Source organism: Marmota marmota, unplaced genomic scaffold (genome assembly GCF_001458135.2).
Source record: "Marmota marmota marmota unplaced genomic scaffold, marMar, whole genome shotgun sequence".
Classification (NCBI taxonomy): domain Eukaryota; kingdom Metazoa; phylum Chordata; class Mammalia; order Rodentia; family Sciuridae; genus Marmota; species Marmota marmota.
Genome location: NW_026000142.1, coordinates 24,702,229 through 24,721,961, shown reverse-complemented (window position 1 = coordinate 24,721,961; position 19,733 = coordinate 24,702,229). Strand labels below are relative to the sequence as shown.

Sequence of the window (19,733 nt, the reverse complement as noted above, 5' to 3'; positions counted from 1 at the left end):
TTCCTTTCAGGATCCTCCGGCGAGACGCCCTGGTGGTTCCTGACTCCCTCCAAATCTGCTTGCTAACTTATGAGGAAATAGATCTTTCCGTTTCAGTAACAACAAAATTGGTCTTTGCATCTGTGAAAATTATGCTCTCGATGACAGCAATCCCGAACATTAATCAAGTATCAATCACTGACATGAGTGGAAAATAGAGCTGGCGTCTTTATTCAAGTCTTGTTTTGAGCAAAGCAAAGCGAGGGCTGATTGCAGAGGAAACCCCTTAATGGGTTTGAAACAGCACAGCGGGTGGAAAGAGCAAGAGAGCGGAGGCTGAGGCCTGCTTCAGTCCCCGCTCCTCCCCGGGATGGCTGTGCTTCCCAGGCCTGTTCTCCCCTTTGTAAAGCAAGAGAAATGTGGTCTCCTCTCAGGTCACTGAAGGACCAAGTGTGAGGACATAGACAAAGAGCACAGCCCATGCAGGCTCTGCCCAGGAGCAATGAACTGTCAAACATGGACACAATAACGTGGGAAAAAGGAATCCACTGGGAAGAGGGTCCCCTCTCCTGCCCAAGTGTTAGCTCAGAATGTATTTAGATGCACGGGATCGGTCCCAGGGGACTGGTCTGTTTTCATTCCCATTCAGGTTTATGAGCTGCCTGGTTCCCACCAAGAGGGCTTTCTGCTTCCTTTAGCAGTATTGCCTGGACTTCCTTTGCATCAGTCCTATCTTCCCAACCTTAGATCCTACCCCTTTAAAAAGCCTTCCATCCTCAAATGTGCAATCTGAATCTAATCACAAGGCAATGTCATGCAAACTGAATCAAGGTCATTTTACAGAACATGTGGCCTGTAATCTTCAAAAGTGTTAAAGCCACGAACAGCAAAGGAGACTGAAGAGCCATAGCTCAACACAACGTACATTCTGTACTTAAACCGTTCTTTTTCTATAAAGGACGATGGGCAAAATTTGAATAAGGTCATATTAATGGTGTCAGTTTCCTGATTTTCCTAACTGTCCTATGGTAAGAGGATGTCTTTATTTTTAGAAAGTATATACTGATATATTAAGTAGTAATAGGGCATAACATTGGAAACTTATTCTCAAACAGTTCAGAAAAATATATACAAAAATATAAAATAAAAAAATAAGACACAATTTAGACTTTCTTGAAAAAAACCCACAAAAATATAAAATACATATATGTGTGTGTATATATTATATATATGCACATATTATACAGGGGGCAGGCAGTGTTTTCTGTAAATATGAAATTACCTTTGTGGCCCTTAGAAAAACACTCCACAATTCATCATGTTCTTTCCTTTTCCCTTCATGCTCAGGCTTGGGGTTTTTAATATGGGCTGTGTATAAGAACCCCTTTTGTGTTTCCCATGCCACTTGATTTATAGGCAAGTAACATTACAATGGGGCTCCTCTGAAACCACCTAATTGGAGACTTCCAGGAGATGCAACCAGGCCCAGAGGAGCCTATGGCTGCCACCACCTCCCTGAGTGGCACCTGGGCTGGCCCTGGGATCTAGGTGCTCTTTCTCTGCTTCACACGGCACCGCTGTGCGACCCATCAGCCTGCAAAGGAGTGACAGATGTGATAGGATATGGATCCCCTCTGTCTTTGGGAGGCAGTGCAGGCTGTTGACTCCAGTCTGGGCGATAATATGAAAAATGTCAGGAAGCTGTTCTCATCCCATCTGTTCTCACAGCTCTAAGTAACACCTATATGCTAAATAGTCTCATATTTGTCTCTCCAACCCTGACCTCTGCCTGAACTCCACAATTCTATAATCAACTGCTGACTCTTGATCACTGAATCAATGCCTCTAACAGAATATGTCAAAACCAAGCGCTGGATTTCTCCCGGACCCTGCTTTTTCTTATCTTGGGCACAGTCAGCAATACCGTTTGCTAAGGATTATCCTGGCTTCCTGCTGTTCTGGCACTCCTCGAATCCAAACCATCAGCAGGTCTTTGGGCCCTGCCTCCCAGTCCTGTCTGGAATCTGCTCTTCCTCGGAGGCAGCATCACCAGCTCCATGCAAGTCTCCATTGCTTCTTGTCTGGTCTTCACTAAGCACCTCTCAGGTGTCCTAGTCCATCCTCCCCGGTCTACACTGCATACCTAACCAGCAACTGTAGTCAGACTATTCCTTCCTGGCTCAGAAACGTCCCAGGGCTTCTGTGTCACTTAGAATAAAATTTAAATCCTTACAAAGGTTTACCTGCTTGGGTCTCTCCCTGGCGGGGTCGACCCCTTTTCTCACCACTCTTCCCTTTTGAACACTCCAGGCACCTCACCCCTTGTTGCCCCAGGAGGATGGGCCTGGGATGCCCTGGAGTCAGGGTCTTTCCCCTGCTGTTGTCTCTGCTCTGGCCAAGAGTGCACAGGCCCACTCACTAACCACACTCTGCAGCCTCACCTGACTATCTTATGGAAAAGTACTGCCTTTTCTTCACTTGACATTTGCATTCCTTGGTTTATCATCTGCACCCCTATGAAGCTCCTAGACAGGGAATCTGCATGGTTTCCTCTGAGCCCAGCCATATTTGGACTAAAATAGAAGCTCAAGATATAATTGTTAAATTAATGAATGCATGCATTGTTGTCAAAAAAGCATAACTATATATAATACAAAAATTTATTTAAAAAAAAAAAAGAGCCAGGCATGGTGGCACATGCCTGTAATCCTAGCGGCTAGAGAGGCTTAGCCAGGAGCATCTCGAGTTCAAAGCCAGCCTCAGCAAAAGCGAGGTGCTAAGCAACTCAGTGAGACCCTGTCTCTAAATAATATACAAAATAGGGCCAGGGATGTGGCTCAGTGGTCAAATGCCCCTGAGTTCAATCCCTGGTACCAAAAGAAAATAAATAAATAAATAAATAAATCCAGTCATTGCTTAACCAATGTGGAGACCGGTTCCAGGATCCCAGAAGACATCAAGATCAGAGGATGCACAAGTTATTTATATAAAAAGGGTAATATTTTAATATAACATATGTGTATTCTCTTGTATTCTTAAATAATCTATAGGTTACTATAATACCTAATACAATGTAAATACTATGTAAATAGTTGTTACACTATATTGTATATATTTTTTCTCTTTTTTTATGCTGGGGATTAAACCCAGGGCCTTGCACATGCTAGGGTAGTGCACACCACCAAGGTATACCCTCAGCAACCCACTCCCTGCTTTTTTCTGAAGACACAATTAAAATAATAATTCTAAACTGCACTTGATTGAATTCATAAATACAAGACTTGAGTACAGGGAGAGCCAACTGGTCTACACATCTCTTTCAGGATTTCTGGGAGGGTGAATGGGTGAATGGAGGCAGGGATAAGAGAGACATTTTACTGTATTTGCTTTTAGAAACTTTTAAATTTTGTAGTCTGTGAGTATATTACCTATTCAATAAATTTCAAATATACAAACACCTTTCCATCTAACCCAAAGCCTGGCTTGGGTGGGAGCCATGACTAGTCCAGGCAAATCAGGTTTGAGGGCCTTGTAACTCTCTCTGTTGGACCTGTTAATGTTGGGGACGTTCATAATCCTGATGTTGAAAAGCCATATTTGAAGCAGTCTTAGTTAGCGTTTGCAAGAAGGGTCAGAGAGCAACAGCAGAATGCTGGCCTTTGGAGGCCTGGGGGATGGTTCCAACTCCCTCTCTACCTGTGGGACTCTGGGCAAGTCACTGCCTGACCTCAGTGGCCTCATGCTCCTCTACTGTCGTCAGGGGGTGAGGAGATTGGGTCTGGTCATATTAGCGGTCTTTGTCTAGCTCTAGCATTCTACAGTTTTGTTTGATTAGATGTTGCTGTTGGATCACACAAACGGATAGGTCCTATGCTACTCTTTCTGAGATCCACGTGGCCATAGCACTGATGTGGCAGAAATCTTCTGGCCCAACAGTGACCCAACCGTGTGCTCTCCTGGGTATGAGCCTGGGTATGACTGAGCCAGGAAGTTGAGGTTCACCCTCCTATTCTAGAGGTATCCAACTCAAGCCTGGATTTTCAGATTTTACCTTTTGTGTCTCTACTAACCTTTTTTTTTTTTTTTGTGGGGGTGGCGGGATGGATGAGTTACTGGAGATTGAACCCAGAGGCACTTTATCACTGAACTATATCCCCAGCACTTTTTCTTTTCTTTCTTCTTGAAACATTTTTTTAAATATTGTAAGACACGGTCTCATTAAGTTGCTTAGGCCTTGCTAAGTTGCTGAAGCTGGCCTTAAACTTATGATCCTCCTGCCTCAGCCTCCCAAGTTGCTGGGATTACCAGTGTGCATCACTGCACCTGGATCTGTGAACTATTTTATTGGCCAAGTAAAGCACTCTGGAAGCTGCTACTTATGAGCTGAGCAAAAATGACTCTCAAGAGCCAGGCATGGAGAGGGCTGCCTCGTGTCCCAGAGCCAGCTCCACCCTCAAGATCAATGACAGGTGGTTTTAGGAGCCAGCAGGGAAGACTAATTAGAGCACACTCTCTTTGCCTGGCAAGAAAAAATCATAAAAGACAAGAGCTTTTAGCGTGTTTGGGAAAAGGTCCAGTGTTGGCGGGCGTGTGTGTGTGTGTGTGGGGGGGGGCAGTGGGAAGGGAGGGGGAGACAACGTTTGGGCATCAATTCTCAAATTATATGCATAAAGGAAAGGAAGGAAATGGCATGGAGGCCTAGGGAATTGCCTCTAACTTTGGAATGTTGCACATTATTATTTTCCATGTTAGATTTGTCTTGCTGACTGTTAGACTGAGACTAATGTTAAGATCAGTTTGAATTGTCTGCACATGTGTTTTGGGTTCCAGAGGAATTCCCTGCAGGATCAAAGAATTCTCTCTAGATAGTCCCCAAATAGTTTAGGGTACATGAAAAAATGGTCACATCATTAGTCATAAGAGAAATGCATATCAAAACCACAATGAGATATCATTCTCACCCCATTAAGAACGGCTATTATCAAAAAGACTAGAGAAAACAAGTGCTGGCGAGGGTGTGGAGAAAAGGAGCCCTCGAACACTGTGGGTGGGAAGATAAATTAGTACAGTCATTAGGGAAAGAAGCTCGGAGGTTTCTCAAAGAACTAAACCTAGAACTACCATGTGATCCAGCGATTCCTCTCCTCAGCATATAAATCTCCAAAGGAAATGAAATCAGTATGTTGAAAATACACCTGCATTCCCATGTTTATTGCAGCACTGTTTACAACAGACAGGAAATGGAAACTACCTAAGTGTCTCTCAACCTATGCATGTATAAGGAAAATATGGTACATGTACACAATGGAATTCTCTTCTGCCATAAAAAGAATGGCATAAAAAGATTCTGTCATTTGGGACAACCTGGTTGGAACTGGAGATCATTATGTTAAATGAAATAAGCCAGGTACAGAAAGAAAAATACTACATGATCTCACACATGGAATCTAAAAAAGCTGATTTCATGAAAGTTGAGAGTCTGGAATGATGGTTACCAGAGGCTGGGAGCAAGGGGAGCAGGAGGAGGGAGGGATGGGGAGAGGCCAATTAACGGATCCCAAGATTCAGTTAGGTAGGAGTAAGATTTTCTACTGTGCTTCTACTGCACAGAAGGGTGACAGCAAATAGTAATTGTGTACTGTATATCTCAGAAAGCTAGAAGAAAGATATTTTAATGTTTTTGCCATACAAAAGTGATAAATGTTTGAAGACAGAGATATGTTAACCTGATTACACAATGTACACGTGTTTCAAAACACTGCACTGTATCCCTATTATAGTTTTTTTTGTTGCATCAATTAATAGTGTACATATATGAATATGTAACAACAAATCCTATCATTATGTACAACTACAATGCACCAATATAAAATTCGTGGGGGAAAGATGCAAAGTACTAGAAAACTTAAAAAAAAAAAAAGATAATCACAGTGCAGAAGAGTAAGGAAGGGTAAACCATCAGGCTGCAAGTAAGTGAGAAAGAGAAACTTTCAAAAGAAGTTGGATGATACCTGTGGTTTGGGTTTCTTAAACAATGTTTTTATGCCTGTTCTGTCTTCATTTTGAAAGCTCAAGAATTCTACCCTTTGAAGTTGGCATTGGCGGGGTGAGGGCGGGGGACAGAGAAGTCCACAGTTGTCACATTCAGAAGAAAGGCATTAGGAGAAGTTGTGAAAACTCCATCTCTGGATATTAAGGAAGAGAGGAAGCCCCATTTAGGCTGGTGGATTTAATCATGTGAAGGACTTTTCTTTTCTGGCAGGTATGGGTAAGGCCTGCATTTTTTTTTTTTTTAAATAAACCCCGAGACAACTGTAATCCAGTCCAATTGTGTGCTGTCACCCCTGCCACCTCCTCCCCAGGTCCCCTGTTGAGAGCCACTGTTGGCTGAGTTCTAGAAGATGGACCAGCCCATGAGGTTTCCCCCAGCACTTGAGTAGAAAACCTTCATGCACCTATAACAGCTGTTCCCAGGGGAGCCTAGTAGGCCTTCAAGACAGGAGAAGTGGGGGCCTTGCTTTTCCTCCTCCTCTCACTTAAACAGCAGTCAGAACAGTGTGTATAGACCACAGACACTTTAGAAAGTGCTTTTTAACCCCAAAGGAAGCTTAAGTTCCCATTTCTAGCCCAAAGGGCTGTTGTTAACCCAGAAGCATTTCAAACAATGTACTTTGTGAACAGTTAAAGATGATAGATATCATAATTTCATATTTTTGATTGCACTTTTTAAGATGACTTTTTTTTTTTTTTTGTGGTGCTGGGGATTGAACCCAGGGCCTTTGTACATGCGAGACAAGCACTCTACCAACTGAGCTACATCCCCAGCCCTAAGACAACACTTTTATCAATCACTCTTTTGAAAACCTGTAAGATTCTTTCAGCTCAGAAGAGAGCCCTGGCTTGGCAAGTGGCTTTTCTTATTCCTCAGTTTAGCATCCAGGCCTCCTATGATCTGTGGTCTTCCACAGTGGCTCCTCTCATCTTGCTACCTGCTCCTGTCACTTCAGTTGACTGGCTGTCTCCTGTGTCACATCCTTCTTAATGTTGTAGTAACTGCATAACATTGTGTAATTGGGGTCATGAACGTATCTTGACTTAACTACTCCTCAATCGCTGAACATTTTTCTATTTCCCTTCTCTGTATTTTGCCAAGAATGGTGCAAGGAGTCATCTAGTCCAGTGGCTCCTGACTGTGGCCTCTTGCTGGAATACATGTGACAAGGGAAAGTAGGAGGTGAGGGTGTTAGATGCTTTTCCTGAGTTGTAATATGCATATAGGAGAAGACACTAGTCACACGAACGCCACCTGATGACATTTCACAAACAAAACTGAAAGGCTGAAGTGAGGGGAGCTTTCACAAATCCTTACTTTGGGATTTAGTCATTTGAGATTCTGATTCCTGGATCTGAGATAAAGACCAGGGAATTTGCATTGTTAAGATTCATGCAGTGGTGCACACCTGTAATCCCAGCAGCTGGAGGCTGAGGCAGGAAGATCATGAGTTCAAAGCCAGCCTCAGCAACTTAGTGAGGCCCTAAGCAACTCAGTGAGACCCTGTCTCTAAATAAAATACAAAAAAAGGGCTGGGGATATTGCTCAGTGATTGAGGGCCTGTGGGTTCAATCCCTGGTACCAGAAAAAAAAAAGATTCACTCTGGGGTTTCCTTTGCACAACTTGAAGACTACTGATCTACCACAGGTGTCACCTGGGGAGGTGGGGATGGAGACAGTGAGCTGTCAGATCAGAGACACTTGGGCTTCCACCTGAGGATAAAAACAATCCTTAGACAACCCACAGTTGTACATCACTAATCAGTCAGGATTGAACTGAAGAAACAGAACTGCCAGGCAGGATGCAGACACAGAGATATATCTGTGTATGCATGGACTTGTCATAGGCATTTGGCCTTTCTCGGTAATAAGAGCTGGTTAAGTGGGCTTTATAAGCTTTGGTGGCTGATGCTCAAGTGTGAAGTCCACAGGGCGGGCAGGCGGGGAGGGGAAAAATGCAAAGTGAGGCAGACTGGAGCCTTGTGGAACCCCCTGAGGAGGGACCTAGACCTCTCACTCTTTGCTGCCTTTGACCTTGATGGCATGGACGTCCTGTGAAAGCCAGGGCTTTTCACCATGGGGTTAAACACATACACCTGGCTAGGAGTTGAAGCTAAAGGAGAACCAGAAGGTGGAGCAGTAGCAGGCCCAGCTGGCAGCTAAGTGACAGACCATGTGTTGCGAAATGTTTGCTGCTTCTCTCCATCCTCTAAATCTCCTGAGAACCTCCTTTGTAGTCCACCCCAACGAGCAACCTTCAGGACAGGGAATTCTGGGAAATGGAGTCAGCCAAGCTGGGTGGAACCCTCACAAAGCCACCATAGCACCATCCGACCACTGGGTCTCAGGCGGGACCACATGTGGCACTGGGACCACATGTGGCACTTGGCTTCCCAGGTTGCTGTAATGTGCCATCAAGGCTGAGAAGCATTGGCTGTCAGCTGACAATGGATGTGAACCTCAATACTGACCCAACCTGGGTCCTGAGAAAATAAATTCTAACTTCTCTTTTGCCCCAAAGATCATAAAAAGGCCTGATTACTTTTTTTTCTAAGTCCTAACGTTGTTTTCCTTGTTATCCTGCCTTCTTCCATCTGTCGCTAACACAGCCACAACCCTCCTGCCGTCCTCAGCACAGTGGCTGCACTTTGAATGAAGCCATCCCTGGTTATCCTGGTGCTAAGTGGATTAGGAGCACAGGCAGAGAGGCTGCGATCACCCTCATGCCATCAAGCGCATGGCGAACTGAAGACTCGGACGTTTTCACTATTAAGCTTCTAAATAAAGCATCTCTTCCTCCTAGGCACAAACTAATTAAGTGATTACACACAGCAAAGTGGTCAGCGAACACTTAACCACTGTGATATGAGCAACAGAGTTGGCGGGAGCTGCAGGCTTGCAGGTGGCTGAGCTGCCACTGCTGAGTCCTTAAAGATGGCTGGAAGAGAAGCCAGTGCGGGGCCATCGTAGGTAAAGCAAGCTGGGGGCTGGGAAGAGCTCTGGTTCTAGTTACAGGGCAGCAACTAACTAGCCGTGGGCCTTGGGCAAGTCACATACTTTTCTAAGCCCCAGTCAGTCCTAGCTCCTGCCCAGGGCCGTTGAGAACATAACAAAGAGAACAGGTGTGAAATGGTATGAGGGGAAGAGAGTCTAAAAGCTCTGGCCTCTATGGCAAAGACGAGTTCTACTGTTACAGACAACACTGGTGTAAGTCAAGCTCGAGACATGACCGGTTATTAGGCCCTCTGTTTTCTTTTCCCTATCTATGCTGTGGTCATTTCTTTTTTGGTGCTGGGGATTAAATTCAGGGGCACTTAACCACTGAGCCACATCCCCAGCCCTCTTTCGTATTTTATTTAGAGACAGGGTCTCACTGAGTTGCTTAGGGCCTCACTAAGTTGCTGCAGCTGGCTTTGAACTCTTGATCCTCCTGCCTCAGCCCCACAGCCACTGATATTACAGGCATGTGCCACCGCGCCTGGCTTGCTGTGGTCATTTCTAATGAGGTCTGCTGAAGTGCGAGATTGACAGGATTGATTAAAACAAGGTCTCTGGGATTAACTTGGGCTTTCTGTTGTCTATGCTTTTCCTCCCCCCGCCCTCCCCTTACAGCTGACAGCTGAAGTGCAGCAGAGCCACCCATTCTACACTCTGAGTTTGCACAGAAAGAATCCTTCTAAGAAACCACAACAGCAAGCGTCTTTCACAGCATCTCTGTGGAGTAAATCGGGACAGGCTCAGGCAGGGCCACGTTATGCTCATTGGATGTGCTTAGTATTGATGGCAGCTTACTCTCCTGAAATAGATTTGAGGCTTTCTGAGAACAAGGGCTGAATCCGGGTCTCCCTTTATTTGCATTTTCACCAGGACAGTAGAGTAAAAAGGATACTGGACTTAGTGATCCAAGCTGTAGGTCCTAGTTTCAGCCCTGCCCTTCAAAAGGCAGCCTCAACTGCCTCCTCCACACTCCATGGGATTATTGTGTGGTGCAAATTAGACAATGTGTGGGAAAATACTCGAGGGCTCCCAAAGTGCTGTGCCTGTAGAAAAAATGTGTAAGAGCTGCTACTTCTCAAGAACAACACGTTAACTGATTTTCTTGTAGAGGACAGGGAGGCAGAAAACAGAAGTGGTCCACTCTAGAAAACCAATGGGGAAACACTCAGGGATGGAGGTAGGGGGAAGATGAAGTGCCTAGGAGCCTTCGGAGTGAGAGGAGATGCTTCCTCAATGCCCACCTTGGGAGATCTCTACACTCTCTCTTTTGCTTCAGAAGAGAAGAGTCCTTTATTTGTGGGCTTATTCTTCCCCCCAGGGTTTATTGAGCACCTACTCTATACGGAGGGCTATTCCAGGAATTGAGAATTGAATGATGAGAAAACCAGAGGAGGTCCCTGTTTATTCCCAAACAAGTTTGGGCTTAGGCGTATGCATTGAGAGTTGGATAATAGTCCAACAAAACAAAAGCATCGGGAATGAATAGCAGGAGAAGTAACCACCACCCTGGTCAAGGGACAGCACTGTGCCAACCTGCCCCGCCCCCAGGCCCCTATGTGAGTCTGGCCCATGTGCAACCCCTCCCTTCCCCGAAAGGATCCAGACTCCCAGGTTTTCAGTCTTCACTTCTGTGTTTATTCACGACACCAGGTGTATATCCTGAGATACAAGTTTTAAGTCCATTCTTCCTTCCTTCCTTATTGGGGATTGAACTCAGGTCTCACATATGCTAGGCAAGCACTCTACCACTGAACTACATTTCCAACCCTTTTTGAGACAAGGTCTTGCTAAATTGTACAGGCTGGTCTTGAACTTGAAACCTTTCTGCCTCAACTTCCTGAGTAGCAGAGATTACAGGTGTGTGCATGTAGTCTTCCTGTTTTCTAGTCTTTTAAGCATATTTTAAGCAATGAGTCCCCCTCCCCCCATCTATTTCTTTTTCTTTCAAGTTATCTGTTGAGGGCTGTGTAGCCTGCAGATTCCCACAGTCTGGATTTTGCTCTTGGTGCATGCCAATAAGTCCTCAAATACCCATTTTCAATGCAAATAACACTTATTTAAAATCACCGTTTGCCAGCCATGCTCTTCAGGAGGGCACAACCCATTACCATCATTTTCTCATCAGTGTGTGGGCAAAGGGGGCCCTCACAACAGAGATGACAAGGCAGAAAGAGCGGTCGGGGAATTCTCCGTGGAACTAGTGATTTGTGACAATATCTATGTATATATATGTTTGCAATTGGAAGTGACCAGGGAATGCTTCTCCTTAATGTCTTCCTATATGGTTTGCTTTAGTAGAAAGCACGTTTGGATTGGGGTTTGGCATGATGTTATGCTCCAGGGTCCAGGGTTATATATTAGGTTTTATCAAAGAAAATTACATAATAGGAGGCTGGATGGAGCGAAAACCTAAGGAATCTGAACCACTAACCAGACTCACCCAACGTAATAAATATAAATTATAGACAAAGGAAGATTGAATCAGGCCATTTACTTATGGTTTGGAGCGAGAAAAGGAAGCTTTAACATTTTTTCTTTCTCCAGTCTTGGCAGGCAGGCTCATGAACACAATTATTAGCATTTTCAAAAGGCCTTATCAAATATTGAGTTAATAAAGAGGCAATCCACTTAAGAGTGGCCTCCAAACACTCCCCATAAGTCCAGGGTCCTAAATTTTATGCTTCAGAGCCATCACATTCACACAATGGACAAAAGAAATGACTTGTATCATATTAGGAGATGGGAACTTTTAAATACATTAAATGTGTGCGGGGTCTATTTTAATTTTCAGAGGGGGAAAGAAAGCTCCAAAACAGAGGAATATGATAGAAAAAAAAAAGAGAGAGACTCAAAAGACTTTTAAAATTCAATAGGCTACTGACATCTTCAAAATGAAAACATCAGAGGGGAATAAAGGAAATTAGGTGGATGGAGCTGGGGCTCAGCGGTAGAGTGCTTGCCTTGCATGTGTGAGGCACTGGGTTTGATACTCAGCACCTCATAGAAATAAATAAATAAAATAAAGATGTATTTAAAAAAAATGAAATTAGGCGGAGAGCATAAATGACCACCTGCTGGTTCTGTATTCTTATTTCTTTCCTTGGCTCTCCCAGGGATTGTATTTGTGAGAGAAATCAGATTTGCGAGGCCTATTTCCTGTTCATATTGGAGAAAAGGTAAAGGCAGGAAGGGGCTGGAGGGAAAGCATAATTGAGAGGACTTAATGCAAATTCGGCAGGCAGACTATTTCTCTCCTGGGCTGCAGGAGAAAATTTTAAAATTTGCTTGCAAGATTGGGCTCCTGCTCTTACAACATCGATGGTAAGAGATTTCCAACCCTGAATTTTACAACGCTCTAGGGCATATCCGATTACTATAATGTGTGCATTTAAAATTCTCAAAGTCAAATTAATTTAAATTCCGTTTCACCAAAATCACAAATATAATTCAAAAGCTTTTTTTTTTTTTTTTCCCTAGTTATCATTCCTAGTCTACCTTTCTGAAAGATTCGATAATGTTTCTTGGAATTCCCCCTACCAGCGCTCCGGGACACTGTCACTCTGCTGTCTGAGCACTGTCTCCCAGCTGGCTCAGGGGCCTCCTCCAGCCCCCACCTCTGGATCACAGGGTTCCCAGAGTCCTTTGCTCCTCTCTACCCTGGCCCCCCAGCCCCACCTCAAGTCCCTCCTAGACTTCTCTCTTCTGGAGATTTCTGATCCCTGCTTCCAAGCTATTAGAGGAATGGAGTTTCTGGAGGGCAGGCCGGGTTGGGTCCCTGCAGTGATGCTTGGAGGGAAACCAGAACCCAGATAGCAGGATGAATATATTATGGCTTCTGCACCTCTCTCAGCTCTCTTCCCATGCTGGGCCAGGCTGGGTCTAAGCATGTTTCATGCATTATGCTGTTTAATCCTTATACCACTTTTGAAAAAAGCGTGCTCATACTCATTTTCCACACATGAGAAGATTTAAGCTCAGACAGGGAGGGAGCTAGCCAAAGTAGCCGAGCTGGGAACCAGCTCCAAGCCTGGTGCTGAATGATCACGCTCTTTCCGCTGAAGCAGATTTTGTCCTTGTATTTCTGGACCACAGAAGGACTCCAGAGCTTTGTGGTTTGTCCTTTGGTGGACCAGTGGAAGGACAGATCAGCGGTCCCATTTCCAGCTGCCCCTAGCCATGTCAGAGAGGAACCTGCCCTACCTGGGCCCAGCTGCTGACCACCAGCTTCCTCTGTGGGTCTCATTCCTATGAGGGATGTGTGGGTCTTTATTTTGTACATCCCTACACTTCCCAGCTTGGAAAGTGCCAGTTCTTCCTGGGATTGTGCCATTCGTAGATGGATCAGGGCCTCAAGGTTCTTCCTTGGCAAAAACTGCATACATCAGTTCAAAGGAAACCTCTGTACTGATGAGACTAAACATCAGTGCTGTCAAAGACAGGCCTTGGTCTGGGACGGAGACATATATGATTCTGTATTTGCATCAGCAACGTCTTCTTGAGCCATCCTTGATGAAGGGGAGCCACGGAGCCCCAGGCTTCAAGCCCTCTCTTCAACCCATCGAAAAGTCCTCTTGAACACTGTCTCCTTTCCCATGGCTATGGCTTGGAGATGGTTTGGGTGTGTCCCCCAAAGATCATGTGCTGCAAGCTTGGTCCCCAGTGTGCAAGTGGAACCTTTCAGAGGTGGAGCCTGGTGCAAGGTCATTATGTCATGAAGTCACTTCTCTCAGGAGGGATTAATGCTGGTCTCAAGGAGGGAGTTAGTTCTTGTGAGAGCAGGTTGTTGTAGAATAAGACCACCCCTGTGCTTGGCCCCTTCTGCATGTGGCTGTTTCTCTTTTTGCTCCTCCAGTAAGTTGTGATACACTTAGGAAACCCTAGCCAGAGGCCTAACAGATGGGGCTATTCAATCTTGGACTTTCAGCAGCCTCTAAAACTATGAGCTAAATGAATCTCTTTTCTTTACAAGGTATCCAGCCTCAGGTTATTTTGTCACAGCAACAGAAAAAGAACTAAGATACCCGTAAATCCATATTCTACACCATCAACTACTATGTGGAAATAAAATATTCAGTGGCCATTTTTCCCCCTATTATCTGTTCTTACCTTTTATCCTACTGAGTGTTTAATTTTATTAGCCACATTTGGAGTTCAGGGGTGAAGATAAGTATTCAAATAGCCAAGAGGTTTTATTTATTCATGATGTCTTTCTTGCTCAAAGAGTCATCAGGAGATGGTAAGTGTGGGGCTTGTGTGCAGTCACTGACTCCCAGGGCCCATACACTGGCTGGCTAGGTCAGGTCCTAGAAGGGAGAGGAGACCTGAGTTCCTAGACGCTCAGTGTGTGTGTGTGTGTGTGTGTGTGTGTGTGTGTATGTGTGTGTGTGTGCGCACACATGCAGGTATGTGACTTACCCCAGGTGTGCGTAGGTGGTGGTAGGAAGTGGGGTGTGACCAGAGAGAAAGAACAATGCTCATAGAAACGTGACAGCTCCCAGAAGGGTCTTACACAAGTCCCTGTGCACACACAGTCCTGTTGCTACCGGAACACAGGGAGTTAAAGATGAAACCACCCTCGAAACTGAAACCAATTATCCATGGCAATTTATTAAATAACGAAGGTTTCTAGGCCTTATTAAAATAAATGTTCAGTGTGTTTTCTTATGCTCAGAGGTTCACTTCTTCACTTGTCAGCACCTGCTGGCAGCAGCTGGAGTCCTCTCACCAATTTTGCCGTATGTGCAAATCAATTTGATTTCCCCCAAAAAGATAAAAATCAGTAAAGTGATTAAGTTACAATTAAGGCATGTCATTGAAAGCACAGACAACATGAAAAGACTGAGAAGGAATTTCCCTGAAGTCACCAGTGACTTCCTTCTGGCCCTGTTGAGTGAGTGTCCCCTCGGTCTCCCTGCCCCCTCTATGTATGTGACTCTGGGGGGCGGATCAACAAGCCTCCACCCTCTTCCTGAAATTCTCTCCTCTGTTGGCATCCGTCATGCTATCCCCAGGCCGGGTACTCCTCCTCTCACTGTTCTGGCTCTCTAACTGTTAAGATGTCCATCCATCCATCTATCCATCTACCCATCCATCCATCCATCCATCCATGCATGTTCAATAACTCAATGTACTAGGTATGGGGAAAAACAACAAGGTATATTGGTGCCTAGTTTTACACTTTAAGAAATGCTTTTATATATATGATTTCATTAAGTTCTTGTTATAACCACATGAAATGGCTGTAAATATCCCCATTTTATAGATGAGGAAACAGACTCTAAGAGGATCTGTGATTTATTCAAATAGTACAGCCAGTGGGTGGCAAGGTCTGGACATGAACTCAGGTTTTCATTCTCTTAAGAATTCATAATGGTACCTCCCTACATACTGGTCAAGTATGATTTTTCTACCAGTGTCTATGTTCCCAATTACCATGATCCAATCAACCCATATTTATTGAGGCTGTGCTGTGCTCTGAGGGATGCTCTGAATCCCTACTCTCATAGAACTTGTGGCATCGTTGGGGAGACAGACATTAAACACATATTCATACAATCAATATTTGTTTTCAACACATGAGGGAGAGTTAATCTAGTTATGAAAATTAGGAAGTTTTCCAGGAGGAAGTAATCATTAAGATGCATTCTGGAGGATGAATCAGAGATAGCTTTGGAAAGAGAGGATGAAAGAAAAAAAAATCACATATAGAAAGGGCAAAGCATGTGCAAAGCCCTGTGACGAGAAGACCCAATGTACTGAAATTTTGAAGGCCATCTTAACTGGCATATAGAGAGTGAAAGGGAGCCTGGCACAGGATGTGGTCCAGACCATACATGACCTTGAAGCCATGAGAATGATTTTTTTTTTTTTTTTACTTTTAGCTTAAGAGCAATGGGAAGCCACAAGTCAAGAGAATGACATGGTTAACTTGGACTCTGATTCTGACTTTGGTGTGCAGAATGGATTGTAGAGGAGCAAGAGTGGAAGCAGAGGAAACAGCTGGAAGGCTTTTGCAGTTGTCCAGGTGAGAAGTGATGGCAGCTTGGACCAGGTGGTGGTGGTGGAAATGGAGAGAAGAACCCCACAGGTGCCCCCTGCTCTGCAAGCCCATTTCCTCACTAGACCCTGTCACCAGAGTGTGCTCACGAATTTGCAGTACATGGAAGCTTGTCCACACTTCAGGGGTCTGCTGGAGTCTCCTCTTCCAGGAAGCCTTCTCCAGGCAAGGCCAGTCTCCGTGGTCTTTCAGAGGTTGTGCATATCTTCTGCACTGCCCATTCTCCCACCTGATGCTTCTCTAGGGCTTGGCTGCTCTGCGTCCTCTCCGGGAGATGCTTGCATTTCTCTTGTTGTCTTGCTTTCTCCCTTGGGAAAGTAAATGCTTTGTTGGCATTTGCTGAATCGTATCAACAGGGCTCCTTTTGGAAATTACATTTGTAAACGATTACTCATGCCAATTGCCTTCTCCCCCCTTAAATTAAACACTGCTTGCTTAAATCTGTCTTCACGATCTTGTTCTATCAAAAAATGTATGTCCCAGTTTTTTCCATTATTTCCTCTACACTCTTCCATATTTCTTTTAGCAGAAAGCCGTTGGGGGGGGGGGATGGAGTGGAGTGGGGGTGGGGCGGGGGCAGGAGTGTAATTAAACAGGGGCTGTCTGACCAGAATTCCTACACCTTTTAATGGGGCATTTGATTAATCCTTTCCACAGGCACCATTATTCATGCCTTGATGGAATCTCATTTTATAGCTCTTAATACATGGACCCAATTTATCCACATCACATTGTATTCTAATACTTGTCATCCAAGTTATTAGCTATCTCCTTCTCGGTGTAAAATCATCAGCAAGTTTGATTAGTTTATTCCCTGGGGATGATAGGGGAGATAAGAGCAGACGCAGTACAATAGGGCCATCAAAGAAGACTACACATGGGCACCACCCACGGGGCCACACTGAACGCCTGCTCCCTCTGTGGGACCCCAAGCCTTTGCTACACAGAGCCAACCGCTGTTCCTGGTGGGGCTGAGGTGTCATCCTGAGTGACACAATTTTAATAAAACACAGTGGGGCCACCCTCCTGCTTCCCCACCCGCCTCCTCCCCACCCACTCCCTATGGGCACATCCCAGAAGTTCCTCTTATTCCAGGACGTCACTTCCACCTTCAATCCCTGTTCTTGTCCCACTACTGGGGAACTGGCAGGCAAGTTTATCTAGAAGGACGTGCGCGGTGCTGCTTACTGTGCGTTCTCCAGCACAGCCTGGGCTCTAAGCAGTAGCCCCTTCTTCCACCTCTCAGCAGCCAGATCTGTGCCTCCGACCCAGGTGGCTACCCCACCCCCACCCCCAGACTGCAGGAAGGAAGAGGTCTGCAAGACTCTTACAGGATGGAGGGCTCAAAGTTTCCCGTGCCCTTTCCTCTACCCAAAAACGCATCCCTGGCCCAAGCAGGCCAAAGCCCTGTGGTCCCAAGAGCCACAGCCCCTTTCCTCTGGACACCAGAGACTCTGTCAATTATTCTCGTAATCTTTTGAGGCCTGGCAAGATGGGGATGAAAAAGGCTCACCCTTTCTTGTAAAGAGGTGGAGCCTAAGAGACTTAGAGATTCATTCCTAATGAACAGAAGAAAGCAGAAATGACACTGTGACTTTTCTGGGACCAGGTCAAGAAGGGCGAGTTGACTTCTTTCCTCCCCCCACTGCCTCGGGTTGTTGCGGAGGGAGGCCAACCGCTGTGTTATGAGCAGCCCTGTGGAGAGGCCGAAGGCCCTGAGAGCAAGGAACCAAGGCCTCCAGCCTCCAGCCACAGGAGTGGGTCATCTTGGAAGTGGGTCCTCCAACTATGCTCAGGTGACAGTTTAGCAGCAGCCACACGAGACTCAGAGCCAGAAGCACCCAGCTACGCCACTCACAGACCTCTGGCCACAGAAACTGTGCAAGGCTGTACATATAAATGTTGGCATCGTTTGTTATGCAGAAACAGGTTACCAATATACTCTTCCTACCTAAGGGGAGGGCCCCCTTCCCCCCTCCAATTCCCTTCTTAGGTTCCATTTCATCTCTTTTTAGGGAGCCTGGATCTTTGTAGTACCCTCTACTGACCGTCCTTGGCTTCTACTGTGTGTCCTCTTGTCCTCTTAAGGACTCTCCTGATAAGAGGGGGGGGCGAGAAGGAGGAGCTCCCTGAGGCGTGGGTTTGGAATTCCAGCTCCTTGTCTGCCATCCAGAGTGACAGCTGGCATTGGGAGAATGACTTTTGCAGAGGGCAGCCTTTTCAGGCCATGAAACTCCCTCTTGTTTCTGAATCCTGGGGCCTAATGACATCAGTCAGGCCCACAGCCAGATGAATGGACTTTGCAAACACCATGTTCCCTTTTGTCGTCCAGGCTCATCTCCTGTGCCCTTTTTTGCTCATCTGCAGTTTCTGAAAAAGGTCATGTCTTGTTTCAATGTCGCAGTTAAGTGCGTCTGACACCAGCTGGGGATTCCAGCATCGAATGGGAAAGCAACTGGCTTAGGTGTCGAAAAAACCTACCCCTACACTCCACCCTAGAGCTGTGTCCTGCCAGTGCGGTTGGTCACCATCGTGAGGGAGGTGGTGATTGATCCTCACATCTCTCAGAATCATTAAGAAAAAAAAAAAATCAGGCTGATTTCCCATTTGGTTAAACCCTAGTAATTTTTACAAAATCCACTTGAATTCTTTGGGGCAAGATCAAATAGTCAGAGATATCAAGCTCTTGAAAGACTTGAAAAGGTAAAACAGCCGTGGTCCCAGGCCAGCCTATCAGTGTGTGCCTTCTTGGCTATGGATGCCCAGTTAATCCAAGCCTGGAAATAAAAAACTCAGGGTGTTCCCCTCCCCCACCATCTGTGCTTTAACCACCCTCCAGGGGATTCTGATGCATGGCTGCAGGTTGAGTAGCACTGACTTCAAGGATCAAACGTGTAAATTATTCACTCCCTCACTCACTCATTCCTACGACACTGATTGAGTGCCTACTATTTGCCAGGCACTGAGCTCCGGGTCAATGATAAGAAATGCCTTCCTTGAGGGAGTCACTGTCCTTCCTTCCCTTGCTTTATGACAAAGCTTGGTAAGACCACAGGAATCCGAGGATGCAAATACAAGGAGCCAGAATTGATTATTCTCTGTATGTAACTCTTCTTCAATGGATAGGAAAGACACCAAAACTATCCCCCAAACCCCAAGATCATACTCTCAAAATAACTTTTCTAAAATAAGTAAATACATGGGTTTAATTTACCGTGTACAACTGGTTCAGGCTTTTAAGCTAAAATAAAATAAAGTTTAAAAAAAAGAAAACCACAAACAAACAAACCAACAACAACAACGAAAAGATGATGTGATTCCACCATGAATGAAATGCAGGGTTCACTTAGGTCTGTGTCTGTCTTTTAATAAACTAACTATTCTGTTGTCTCCCCACCTTGAAGGAAGTAGGAGTCTCTCTTTTTCTCCAAGTCTGCATAAGTCCATATGTATGGTGCATTAGGTCTGTGTCTGTCTTTTTAATAAACTAACTATTCTGTTGTCTCCTCACCTTGAAGGAAGTAGGAGTCTCTCTTTTTCTCCAAGTCTGCATAAGTCCATATGTATGGTGCACTTCCTAGGGATGAGCTCTGGGAGACCTCTGGGTTCATCCATTCACTCATCCTTCCCTGATTGTATGAGGCAAAT

General features: G+C 45.2%; 1 protein-coding gene across 13 annotated transcripts in view; it reads right to left on the bottom strand.

The window, feature by feature from the left end:
- The window catches only part of Atxn7l1 (ataxin 7 like 1), a 234,968-nt gene that overhangs the window by 112,734 nt on the left and 102,501 nt on the right, over window positions 1-19,733 (bottom strand). The window contains exon 1 of one of the 13 annotated variants that reach the window (XM_048786136.1): window positions 16,206-16,324. The exons of the other annotated variants lie outside the window; for them this stretch is intronic. The gene's annotated coding sequence lies outside the window, so the exon portion shown is untranslated. Of the gene's footprint in view, window positions 1-16,205; window positions 16,325-19,733 lie in introns of those variants that run through there. 13 annotated transcript variants of the gene reach the window in all.